General features: G+C 38.9%; 1 pseudogene; it reads right to left on the reverse strand.

Moving 5' to 3' along the window:
- Nucleotides 1-8,005: 8,005 nt before the first annotated feature.
- On the reverse strand, nucleotides 8,006-8,124 carry LOC145392026 (5S ribosomal RNA; annotated as a pseudogene).
- Between the last annotated feature and the right edge of the window lie 5,214 nt (nucleotides 8,125-13,338).

Below are 13,338 nucleotides of genomic sequence, written 5' to 3' on the forward strand. Positions count from 1 at the left end.
GTATATCCAGTGTTGCAGGAAGAACTAGCAATGGAAATATTTTTGGACTCATTTCCATGTCCTTCCTGATGAAACAAATATATAAACCTATGATGCTTACATGTGTTTGTATGAAGAAATGAAACTGGAAACAATTCTACTGTCTCCTTTCCTGTCTTGCTATTAAAATGAAATATAAATCAACCTACGATGTTTCTAGCATACTCTTTTTAACTTGGCCTAAAAGTGTGATCACTCCACTTTCATTTTTGAGGTTCAGCAATAAATCCAGCAATAAATTAACACTAGAATGTGGTACTAAAAAATAGTCACGAAGAAGGGTTACAAAAAATGATGAAGAGCTGTGGCATCATTACTTTCTACCAGAGAACCATGGAAGAAGTTGTTCAATAATATATACAAAATTTTGGATAAACTGACACGTTTAAAAATTAACAATAATTCTTCCAACTCCAGTACTTCAAATGATTTTTTTTTTTTTTTTCCTTAACGTTACTGCGTTGTTGAAGGTAACATATTTTGGTCTAAGACGGCTTACACTCACACACACACATATGCACCATAATCATAAACGGTCAGCCGAATACTCATCACAGCTTTTATATACAGGGTGGTGCATATATAACACTTCTCTTCCACTCAGTTAAGCAATTTCATGTAGGGAACGGTTTATTCAACGTTTTCAACGTCTATCTTGCATCATTTTATCATGTTCCTATTCCCACTGCCACACCCATGCATACACCAGCAGACTGGGCCATTTCCACATCACATAAGAACAACCAGATGTTACAAATGGAGCGGTATTTATGGACCGCCCTAATAACCTGGGCTATGAATGATAATATTCACATGATTGATAATACCCACGGCATGGCAGGCTTCATACCGCCTCCTTCCTATTCATCCAGAACACTACCCTTCAATATCATCTTGTGTTTTATTCATACAAAATTTGTCCACGATAAAAAGACATAAATAACATTGAAACAAATGTTCAGTGTAATTTGCATAATAAGTCCCTAAGGAGGATGTAATGCGATGCCTTCAATGCCTTTGATATTATCTACCATATCGATATGAAGAATCATAGTGAAGTAATATGTGAAATCTGATGAATACAGTTAAATACGAATAACTGTCTCTCAGAGAGAGAGAGAGAGAGAGAGAGAGAGAGAGAGAGAGAGAGAGAGAGATGAAACCGTCGTAGGTTGGGTGAAATGACAAAATGTTCCCGCTGAGATGTATGCAGCAAGTAGGGTGTGTTTGATACGCGTACGGCTCAATGCCACCATTTTAACTCACATGAAACCATGTATGGAAAGACGTTTCCCACCGCACTGACATCTGTAATGCGGTGTTATCTGTCATATCATCCTGCGCTGTCGGCGATTTGTTCGTGAACGTGCTTCACTTATAAATTACTGAGGCGCAGTAGACGTCCCCTTCACCCTTTCCACCATCCTGGGTGATGGGAACATTGTTATGACTGATAAATTGATGGCTTTCTTGAGAGAGACCGGAGTGATCAGAGTGATGTGACTTTTTTACTGTATGGTTATAGTTTTTATCAACTGTAAATATGTATGTATTGTACTGTTAATTATAGGGTTGACAGTTGAAGTATTTGAAATACCTCCTCCTCCCACTGATCTATTTCCAATATTGATGTCCCCTACATTAAACCTCGTTCCTCGACTAACAGTCACCAGCTGATGAGTGCAAGTGTGCAATATAGGAAGGTATTGCGCACTTGCAGTCGATGTTGGTCTGCTGGGCGAGGTGCTTCGCTTTTTGTATAAATTATGTAAATACATTATACCATCTTCCTTAAGTTATTCTAATTAGGGACGACAGCTGACGTATATGGAAATGTTCCCGACTCGTCTGGTTCCCTTTCATATATTGATGTCCCCTATATTAGGTTGTGCCTCGACTGACAGTCACCAGGTGATGAGTGCAGGTATGTAATGTAGAAAGGCATTATATATCTGCAGTCGATGGTGTTCTCTTGGTCGAGGCTTTTTTACCATTAGTGTAGGTCTAGTTATTTGTCTCTTAGGATTTAGTATAGGTTAGCGATTTGTCTGTTAGGTGGTTAGTTTTAGGGTCTTTAGATCAGGCATTTTTGTTTATAAGTAATATAGGGTTAAAAATACAAAAAATTACAAAAAAAATAAAAATAAAACTACAAAAAAAAATAATAAAATAAAAATTATTATATATATATGTGTACGTGTGCATGAAAGTATGTTCATATGCATGGATGTTCTTACCTTACCTAATTGTTCTTACCTAATTGTATCTTTACAGGAATGAGTCAAGCTCGTATTGTTCCGTGTCTTAAACCATATTTATCGTACATATCCTTAAATTTGTGAATTGTTCTGGCACACACTATTTCATTCGGTAGTGCATTCCATTGATCAATTGCTCTGTTTGGGAAACTGAATTTCCTTACGTCTTTATCACCTCTCTTCTTATGCAGTTTTTTGCAGTGTCCTCTTGCTGATGCTTCTCCATATGTTAAGTAATCATTTATGTCTATTTTCTCCTTCCCTGATATGCACTTATATAGCATTATCATGTCACCTCTTTTCCTTCTCTCCTGTAGTGTTGGTAGATTCAGTTTATTTAGACTTTCTTCGTAGCTTAGGTCCCTTAAGCTTGGTATCCATCTTGTAGCGGCCCTTTGAACTTTTTCAATCTTGTCTATGTGTTTTTTGAGATGAGGACTCCAGACTACTGATGCATATTCCAGGGTTGGTCTAATGAATGATGTTATTATCCTTCTTAGCATGTCTTCATTTATGTATGTGAATGCTATTCTCATATTTGCAAGCAGTGTATACATGTTACGTACCTACTCGCTGACGTGGTCAGCCGGAGATAGACTGTTATTGATAATCACACCTAGGTCCTTCTCTCTTTCTGATGTGTATAGGGTTTTATTTCCTAACTTATAATCCCAATCAGGTCTTTTTCCACTTTTACCAAACTTGATTACATGACACTTGTCCACATTGAATTCCATTTGCCATGTATTACTCCATTCATGAAGTTTATTTAATTATTCTTGTATTTTTGCATCATCTGCAAACATATTCAGATAGCTCTCATTTCCAGTGTTACTGTTTATATCATTTATATACACTATAAACATGATTGGTGCCAGCTCTGAACCCTGTGGTACTCCACTAGTCACTTCCTTCCATGATGAGTAGTTTCCTCTTAGTACTGTTCTCATTTATCTTTTTATGAAAAAATCTTTCATCCAACAAAACAGTTTGCCTCGAATTCCTCCTTGATGGTAGTTTCCATAAAAGTCTTTGGTGTGGTACTGTGTCAAAAGCTTTCTTGAAATCTAAATAGATACTGTCCACCCATCCTTCTCTTTCCTGTACTGTGTTTGTTACTCTGTCATAGTAGCTCAACAGATAAGTAACACATGATTTTCCTTTTCTGAAACCAAACTGTCTTTCTGTTATCATACTGTGTTCTTCTAGATGATTTACCCAAGCTATTCTTATAAGCTTTTCTAATACCTTGCTTACAACACTGGTCAGTGATACTGGTCGGTAGTTGAGTGGATTTTCTCTATTTCCTTTCTTGAATAAGGGGACAATATTTGCTTTTTTCCAAATATCAGGTAGTTTATCTTGACTCAAGGATTTCTTGAAAATTAAAAATAATGGTTTACTTAACTCCTTTGCACATTCTCGTAGTACCCAACATGAAATTTCATCAGGACCACTTGCTTTTCCTCTGTCTAATCTACTTAACTCCTCCTGTATTACTTTTTCTGCTATTTGTATATCTGGTAGTATGTGTGGACATGCATGTTCCACATAGTCCCTCTCAAAATTTTTTTCTTTTGTAAAAACTAATTGGAAATTCTTATTTACTGCTTCACAAATATCTTTCTCTTGTGTATAAGTGATTCCCTCGTCCGTAATGGATTGTATTTTATCTTTTACTTTGGTTTTGCTTCTGATGTAGCTGTAAAACGGCTTTGGTTGATCACTACTTTTATTTGTTATATCCTCCTCAAACTGTTTTTGGGCTTTCCTCCTTATTCTTGTATAATCGTTTCTTGCCTCTTTGTAATTATTATACGCCCTTTCACTATTGTGTCTTCTGTATCTATTCCACAACAAATCTCTTCTTTCTTTTGAATTTTTACATTCTGTATTGAACCATTTCTGTATTTTCTTATCTGCTTCTTTGTGCTGTGGGATGTACTTCTGGACTCCTATTTCATAAATTTCACAGAATTTTTTATATACAGCATTTAAATCTTGTCCTCTAAGCTCATTTTCCCAATCAACTTTTAAGAAATACTTCTTTAGGTCTTGATAATTTCCCTTTTTATAGTTTAGGCTCTTTTTGTAACTTTCATTGCTGTTAACTATGTCATATGCTATCCTGAAGCTGTAATTTAGTACTGCATGATCGCTTTAGCCGAGTGGAGGGTGATATATTAAACTGTCAATATCATTTTCTTGCCTAGTAAATATTAGATCTAGCACTGAAGGTGCTATGTATGTATGTATGTATATATATATATATATATATATATATATATATATATATATATATATATATATATATATATATATATATATATATATATATGTTCGTATACATATGTATATATGTGTCAATGTATATACATATATATAATTTTGCCTTAATGACCAGGGGCTCCGGCCTCAATGGTCGATAGGCAAAAAAAAAAAAAAAAAAAAAAAGTATAGTACAAAAACCCACAAAGGAATTTAATTTTTAAAACTGCAAGAGTTTTAATTTTTAAGACTTTCCCTGCACTGGTAATGTGGCATAAAATGCTTCCTAGTAAGTCTCCCACTACAAAAAATTCTGCATGTTTTAGTGTTACTTAAACGTTTTTATATCGACCTAGTTTACATCAGCAGCTTAATGAGCAGGTATTGAGGTGCAATGTGAGGAACACATCGATAAGGAAGAGGTGCTACGAAATCCCCAGAGCCACTTAAAATACGACCCACAGCTCATATTGAGTACAGCATGTAGGTGACAAAAAGCATTGACGTCTCTCTCTCTCTCTCCCCATGCTAGAGGTTAAAGTCCTGCAGTAACACAATTTCATTCTCGAACATATTTAAGATCGCTTCCTTGTCCTGACTTACATCTAGTTTTACAGGAAGAACTAGACATGGAAAGATTTTTTTTGACTCATTTGCTTGTCCTTCCTGGAAAAACAAATCTGTAAACCAACGATGTTTGTTATGTGTTTGTATGAAGAAATGAACATGGGTAAATTCTGTCGTCTTTTCTGTCCTGCCAACTGTTAGAATAAATGAACCTACAATGTTTCCTCTCGTATACTGTCTTTAACTTGGCTTAAAACTGTCATCTGAGGATGATGAACCGCACCAATTCATTCCATCACTGAGTTACGTGAAAAAAGCGGCAAAGGAATTAAAATCTGGATAAAATTAAGGTTTACCTCTGTGCAGTTACCAACAGTAGAAGAAATATTTCATCTTTCCATGATCTTCCATAATCAATTACTCAGATATCAATATTGACTTTAAAATATAAAAATCAACGATGTTGCAGTACTGAACACGTTCGTTCGTTGAAAGATTCCCTGCACACATAGTGCAGGCCGGGCCATACATTAGCCCGGTGAGTGGTGTATGGGCTGATTAAAAAAACAGTAAGTTGGGAGGAGAGGACCTGGGGATTGCCCAGCATACACGTCCTGTCTCCTGACTAGCTTTGTGGTTTGTGTGTACTGAACACACACAATAATTCAGAGTTAATTATATGGTATGACTGCGTCCATGAAGGTCTATCTATCTATCTATTGCCAGACGCCTCAATCCCGTTTGGGGTGGCCACAAACAAATCGCCTCCAAGTCGCCCTGTCCCCCGCCATTTCACTACCCTGCTCCCAACTCACACCCCCCTCTCTCATATACCTCTCCACCCCATCCCTCCATCTCATCCTCGGTCTCCCCCTCCCTCTTCCACCCTCCACCTCACTCACATACACTCTCTCCGTCAGTCTTTCACCCTCCATCCTCTCCACATGGCCAAACCACCTCAGTGTGTTCCTCACAACGCTTCCTATCACATCCACATCAACACCACAACGCTCCTTTATATCCTCATTCGTCAGCCTGTCTCTCCACGTGACTCCACAAGCTCCTCTTAAATAACTCATTTCCACTGCTCTCACTCTTGACTTGTGTCCTTCCAACAACGTCCAAGCTTCACTTCCGTACGTTAGAGTTGGTATCACAATACTGTCATGTAGTAACTTTTTACTTCCATGCTCACTTCCCTGTTTCTTATCACTGCTTTCAAGGAACCAGCAACCTTTCTTCCCTGCTGTACCCTTTCAAGCACTTCACCCTCCAAACCTCCATCCTTACTCATCACACTACCCAAATACTTAAACGTACTCACATTTTCCAATTCCTCACCATCCAACCTCGCTATACATTCACTGACTTCACCTCTCTCAAAGACCATCACTTTACTCCTCCCTACATTCACCTTTAGGTTCCGTTTCTTACACACTCTCTCAAACTCATCCACCAAGCCTTGCAGCTCCCCTTCATCTTCACTCAACAAACACAGTATCATCTGCAAACAACAGTACAGGGAGTTTCCAAACACTATCCTCTCTCACCAGGGCCACTCCAACATCCACTACCCTACCTTGTACCTCTTTTATTACCCCATCCATGTACAGATTGAACAACCATGGAGACATGACACATCCCTGTTTCAAACCAACTTTCAAAGAGAAAAATTCACTTAGTTCACCATCCACACGCACTGCAGCCTTAGCACCATCATACATACTCTTCACAGCATTCAACAACTTCCCATCTACTCCATATATTCTTAACACTTTCCACAATCCTTGTCTATCCACCCTGTCATATGCTTTCTCCAAATCCATGAAAGCCGCATACAACTTCTTTCCCTTCTCTAGAAACTTTTCCACTAAAGATCTAAGAATGAATATCTGATCTACACAACCTCTTCCCTTCCTAAAGCCTCCCTGTTCTTCTCCAACTAATTTCTCTGTTCTTTCTCTAACTCTGTCTATAAGTATCCTACCATACACTTTTCCTATTATACTAAGAAGACAAATGCCCCTATGATTACCACACACTTCTTTTTCCCCTTTTCCTTTGTACAAGGGAATAATTATACCTGACTTCCAATCCTCCGGGACTCTACCTTCCTCCCAGGCCGATCTGCACATCTTCCACATCCATTCTACTACTATCTCTCCCCCATGCTTCAGCATCTCACCACACACTCCATCAATTCCTGGGGCTTTCCCCGATTTAACTTTCTTCATTGCTTCCACAACCTCTATCCTACTGATTTCTACCTGTCTTCTCACCTCCCTCCATGAAGGTAAGGAACTTTATTTGGCTATTTCATTCCATTAAATAATCGCAGACTCCTTCCCTCTAGGACGGGTTCATACACACGGCACACAAACACCATAATTATTCATAGTCGAATATTTGTCAAAGCTTTAATATACAGGGTAGTCCATATATAACCCACCTCTTCCACTCCGACGGAATAGTTCTCATCTGCTGCGGAGACGGCTTAGTCACTGTCCAGTATCTATGCTGCATCATCTGTTCATTTTTTACTCCCACTGCCACACCCACGCTCACACCAGCAGACTGAGCATTTTCCATAACATATAAGATACTACCAGGTGAGTTTTAAATGGAGCGCTGTTTATGGACCACCCTGTATAACCGGGCAAATAATGATAATATCCACATGATTGAAAATACCAAAGGCATGGCAGGCTTCGTACCGCCTCTTTCCTATTCATTCTGCACACTACCCTTCAATATCATTCATTCATTCATTGCCAGACGCCATGTATCCCAGACGGGGTGGCCAAGGGCTTAGAGTTAATTGTTTTACAGGGAGGGGCACTAATCCTCCGCCAACCCCACTTGACACGTAGGGATGCCAACAGCATCTGGTGTTCCCAGGCGGTCACCCATCCAAGTACTAACCAGACCCACCGTTGCTTAACTTCGCTGATCGGACGGGAAGCGGTGTACTCAAACTTAGTCCACAGTAAAAGGACACAAACAACATATAAGCGAATGTTAAAGCGTAATTTGCATCATAAGTCCCTAGGGAGGATGTGGTACCAAGCCTCCAGTGCCTGCCATATTATCAACCTGTAGTTATTTATGAAAACTGTTGCAAATATAGGAAAAATACGGATACTTATTCAGTGTATTTGTCTTATTCATGAAACTATATTAAACAGATAGATGTGACCCCAATTTCTTAAAGACAATCGATATAGCGTAGCGATAGATTTCCTTTTTGTATCGCAGTATTCTGGTTCAAATAATCTGTTGTGCATTTTCTAATTCGTCTTCTTTCATGCCTACATAAGAAAACAATCAAGTAGGTGATAAGTCTGCCATACCATACTGAATGTGGTACAGGCTTCCTAGGAAATCTTGCGGTGCGTAATGTTCTGTGTATTACATCTTAATATTGTCTATGTTACTTGTGTCGTTTAAATACCAACTGTTTACAGGACCGCTCCACGAAAAGGGATTGAGGCGCACTGTGTAGAATAAATACTGTAGATGAGGAAGATGTGCTACGAATATCCAAAGCCACTTCGAATACGGCTGTCAGCCCTGACAGACTAAAGTATATGGGCGTAATAAGACATTGACCTCTCTCTCTCTCTCTCTCTCTCTCTCTCTCTCGTCATGTTATGGGCTATATTCCCACAATGACACAAATTCATATTTACGATGGCTTCCTTGTCCTGACTTGTATCCAGTGTGCAGTAAGAACTAGACAAGGAAAGATTTTTGGACTCACTCCTTTCGTTCGTTCGTTCATAGATTCCCTGCACCTGTAGTGCAGGCCGGGCGATACATTAGCCTGGTCAGTGGGGTATGGGCTGGTTAAAAAACAGTAATGGTGGAGGACAGGACCTGGGGATTGCCCAGCACACACGTCCTGTCTCCTGGCTGGCTTTGTGGTGTGTCACTCCCTTGTCCTTCCTGATCAAACAAACATATAAAACTGGGATGTTTACATTTGTTGTGTGAATAAATGTCCATGGAAAAGTTTTCCCATTAATTTTCTTTATTTTCCATAGTTTGTAATAATAATAATAATAATAATAATAATAATAATAAATGTATGAAGAACTGTTGCATTTTCTCTCACCACTGAGTTACGTGAAGTTTGCTTCGAAGGGATGAAAATCAGTGGCAATAAAGTTTAAAGAACTTTGACTTAGGTTTAATTCTCCAGAACGAACAATAACAAAGGAAGACTCATTAATCTTTCCTGTTATCACCGCTCAGTTATCAACTTAAATATTAATACAGAAGACAAGGATGGATAAGCTGAAACCTCGAAATGTAATCTTCTATAAAAAGACAGCGTTATTGAAGGCATGATGATTTTCTTTGATAATTCGTTACGCCAATAATGATTTCTGCCATTTTCTTCAATCAAGGACGGCTTCACAAACAATACGCACATGCATCAGAATCAATGATAGCTAAATATATGCCATTACTTCTAACAGAAAGGGTGGTCTATATATAACACTTCCATTACATACCAGATGGGTTCCAAATGCCGCGCTATTTATGGACCACCCTGTATTAGTGGGTTATGAACGATAATATCCACATGATTAATAATACCCAGGGCATGGCAGGCTTCGTACCGCCTCCTTCCCATTCATTCTGCACACTACCCTTCATTATCATCTTGTGTGTCATTCATACAAAATCTGTGCACGATAAAAGGACATAAAGAACATACAAGCAAATATTAAAGCGTAATTTGCATCATAAGTCCCTAGGGAGGATGTGTTACCAAGCCTCCAATGCTTTCCATATTATCAACTTATATACGGTGACTGTAACAAATATAGGAAAAAAAAAAAATGAATAATTGTCGTTCAGTGTGTTTGTCTTTTTTGTGAAACTGCACTGAATATAATACCGTGATATATTTCCCTTTTGTATTGCAGTAATCTGGTTTAATGAAATTGTGAGGAAAGTGAATGCCATGACGTTGTTGTATGCAGTTCTTATATTTATAAAAGTCAATGGTTTTTTGTTAATCTTGCATTCAAAATTCACACCATATTGACTCTGCATAGAACACTTTCGTAAGGAGTCATATTACTTATATCGTTTAAATATTGACAGTTTACAGCAGCAGCTTAACGAGAAGGTACTGAGGAGCAATGTGCAGATACAATCGCCAAGGAAGGCGTGCTAAGTAATTTAAATTTAAAATGCGCGTGTGCGAGTGATAGAAGCAAATCACTAACTGAGAGAGAGAGAGAGAGAGAGAGAGAGAGAGAGAGAGAGAGAGAGAGAATACCTTCGTAGTGAAAGAATTAACTACTTTACTCCCATCACATATAGTTATTTTTCAGGGAGAGAGAGAGAGAGAGAGAGAGAGAGAGAGAGAGAGAGAGAGAGAGAGAGAGAGAGAGAGAGATCCTCGTAGTGAGAGGATACACCACTTCAGTCCCATGATGTAGGTATTTCTCTTCGTATTTACACACCATTACTATTCAGCTTAGGATACTTCTTGAACAGGACTAGTTATGAACGGGATAATGATGGCTGTAACCAACCCCTCCAGTTCCAAAACGCTCCCCAAAGCTGAATAAAACCGTCTGGAGGCAGCAAGGATAAAATAAGAAGCACGTCGTCGGAATGAAAGGGTTAACCATCATCCAAGTCCTTATAACCCCTTCAGACCGGTGACTTAGTTTAGTTTATGCCTCCAAACACCAGACGCTTTTACTCAGCTAAGGACAGACTTCTCGATCTTTAACTTGGCCTAGAATTACCATCTCTCCATCTTGAATGCTGAGATGTAGCAAGAGAATAACGCTTAATTATCATCCTAGTCACGAAGCAGTGCTGTAAAACAGACGTAGAGCTATTGTCTCGTTCAACTACTGAGCTACGTGAAACGAACTGCAGAGGCGCAAAAAAATGGGTCAAGTTATTATTATAAGGATTAATAGTGACATGGTTAATGAAGACTCTACGCCCCCCCCCCCCAGTTGTCAGTCTCTCCGAAGCTGAAACAACTAAGAGATATCAAAAATGAAAATTAAAAAATGCGCTATAAAACTTTCACTCATTCATACTACGTTAACAAATCTAAACCTATTGCGCTTACTTCTTTTTGGAGGTAGAAGTGCATGTTTAAAGATTATGTAGACTCATTTCCTTGTCCTTCCTTCCAAATCAAATACATAAATCTGTTATGTTTCCTCTCTTATAAAACAAATTACCACTGAGGAAGAGACACAACACAAGCAATAAATCTGTATTAATTTCTATATTTATTGGATATCAATACTGCTAATAACGATATTAAAAACTTACAAGTTTGAAGTTGAATGATTAATAGCTAAACACAGAATTAATAAATAATGTAAATGACTGCGACAAGCCGGGTTGGTTTCGTAACGGATGTGACTGTATTTACAGTAATAATATTTCCATTCATGAAACATTATTTTCTCATGAAAAGATAAATTGCGTTTCAATTTCCTTCCCAGATAGATACATCTCTGCGCTTTGGTTGGTAATATCTATGTTACTATAAATATCTTAGGCATATGAGGCTTTGCACTTCCTCTTTGGTAATGAATTCTTCACACTACACTTCTGCATCTTCTGAGTCAAAACAAACTACGACGACTATGACGATGCAAGCGAAGGTTAAACCATAATATGAAAAATAACAGCAAATTATGAGGTGGTACCAAACCCTTACTGCCTTTAATATTATCAACCATACAAATATTATCAGCCACAGCAAAGTTATATATAAAACTGACAAATGTTGGACTAAACATGGGTAACTATGGTTCAGGTGTGTTTGTCCTTTCAATAAATGGTTCATAGATAAGAAGTGGCCGACACACCTAGATAGATAAATAGATAGAGAGATAGATATTTGTATAAGTACATGACAAAGCTGTTGAATGTAAATCAATTTTAAGGCATTTTATTATCAATCTATCTATCTATATACCTAGGCTGCTTCCCCCAAGGAAAGGGAGGTAGCCGAGACAGGACGACACACTCCCCAATTACTCATCCATTCAAACACATTCATTCGCATCTTAGCCCCAAGGGGAGAACGGACAGATCCTCACCGCACCACACCGCACAAGGGTCAACTGCGCAACGCAATCAGTGACATCCGCAGCAGGGCCCGACAGCAGAGCTGGTTTACCCCTGCCACATCATAACAGACCCATCCCCTTACCCGCACCTGACCTGACTAGCTGATCAGACCAAATGCGGGAGAATATCCCCTCAGGGCTGCGTCATCACTTATTCATTCACAATTTCTCTCCATTTATTTCTGTCACGCACAGCCACTCTTCCTTGCTCAACAGACATCCCTCTTGCATCCAGTGCTCTCTTCACACTGTCCATCCATCCTATTCGTGGTTTTCTTCTCAGCCTTACACCTCTCACATCAGATCTAGTTATCTTTTTCACCAATCGCTCATTATCCACTCTCTCCATACGTCCAAACCATCGCAGCACCCTCTGCTCAAGTCTACCAGCCACCTCCCGAACAACTCCAGTTCTCCTTCGCACTTCATCATTTCGCACTCGATCCATACGCGTCACTCCACACATACTCCTCAGACACCTCATCTCCATTACTTTCAAACTTTTCCTCTCTGCTACACCCATATTCCATGTTTCAGCCCCATATAATGCAGTCGGTACCACAACACCCTCATACAACCTTCTCTTTACATCCATTCTAAGCGAACGACATCTAAACACTTTTTTCATTCCTCCCAGCATCTTTCCTACTTCATTTATTCTAAACTTCACTTCTGCATCTATTCTTCCATCCACAGCAACATGTGACCCTAGATATTTAAAACACTCTACCTCCTCAAGCAACTCGCCTTTCAAAGCTATATTCATCCCCCTACCATTATATTTAAAACAAAAGAAGGCATATAGTGAATGGTTAGCGAATAGAGGTAGGGGAGAAGATGAGAGAGAGAAGAGAGAGGTATATGTGAGTAGGAGAAGGGAGGTTAAGAGACTGGTGAAGGAGAGTAAAAAGAAAGTGGATGAAGAGTTTGGGAGGAATCTGAGTGTGAAATGGAGGGAGAGTAAGAAATTGTTTTGGAAGGAGGTAAAGAAAGTAAGGCAGTGTGAAAGGGGAAATAGTAGGGGAGTGAAAGATAGGAATAATAGATTGTTGGTGGAGAAGAGAGAGAAACTGAGGAGA

This window comes from Coenobita brevimanus, chromosome 20 (assembly GCF_032717465.1).
Source record: "Coenobita brevimanus isolate Jiangsu-jjx chromosome 20, ASM3271746v2, whole genome shotgun sequence".
Lineage (NCBI taxonomy): Eukaryota > Metazoa > Arthropoda > Malacostraca > Decapoda > Coenobitidae > Coenobita > Coenobita brevimanus.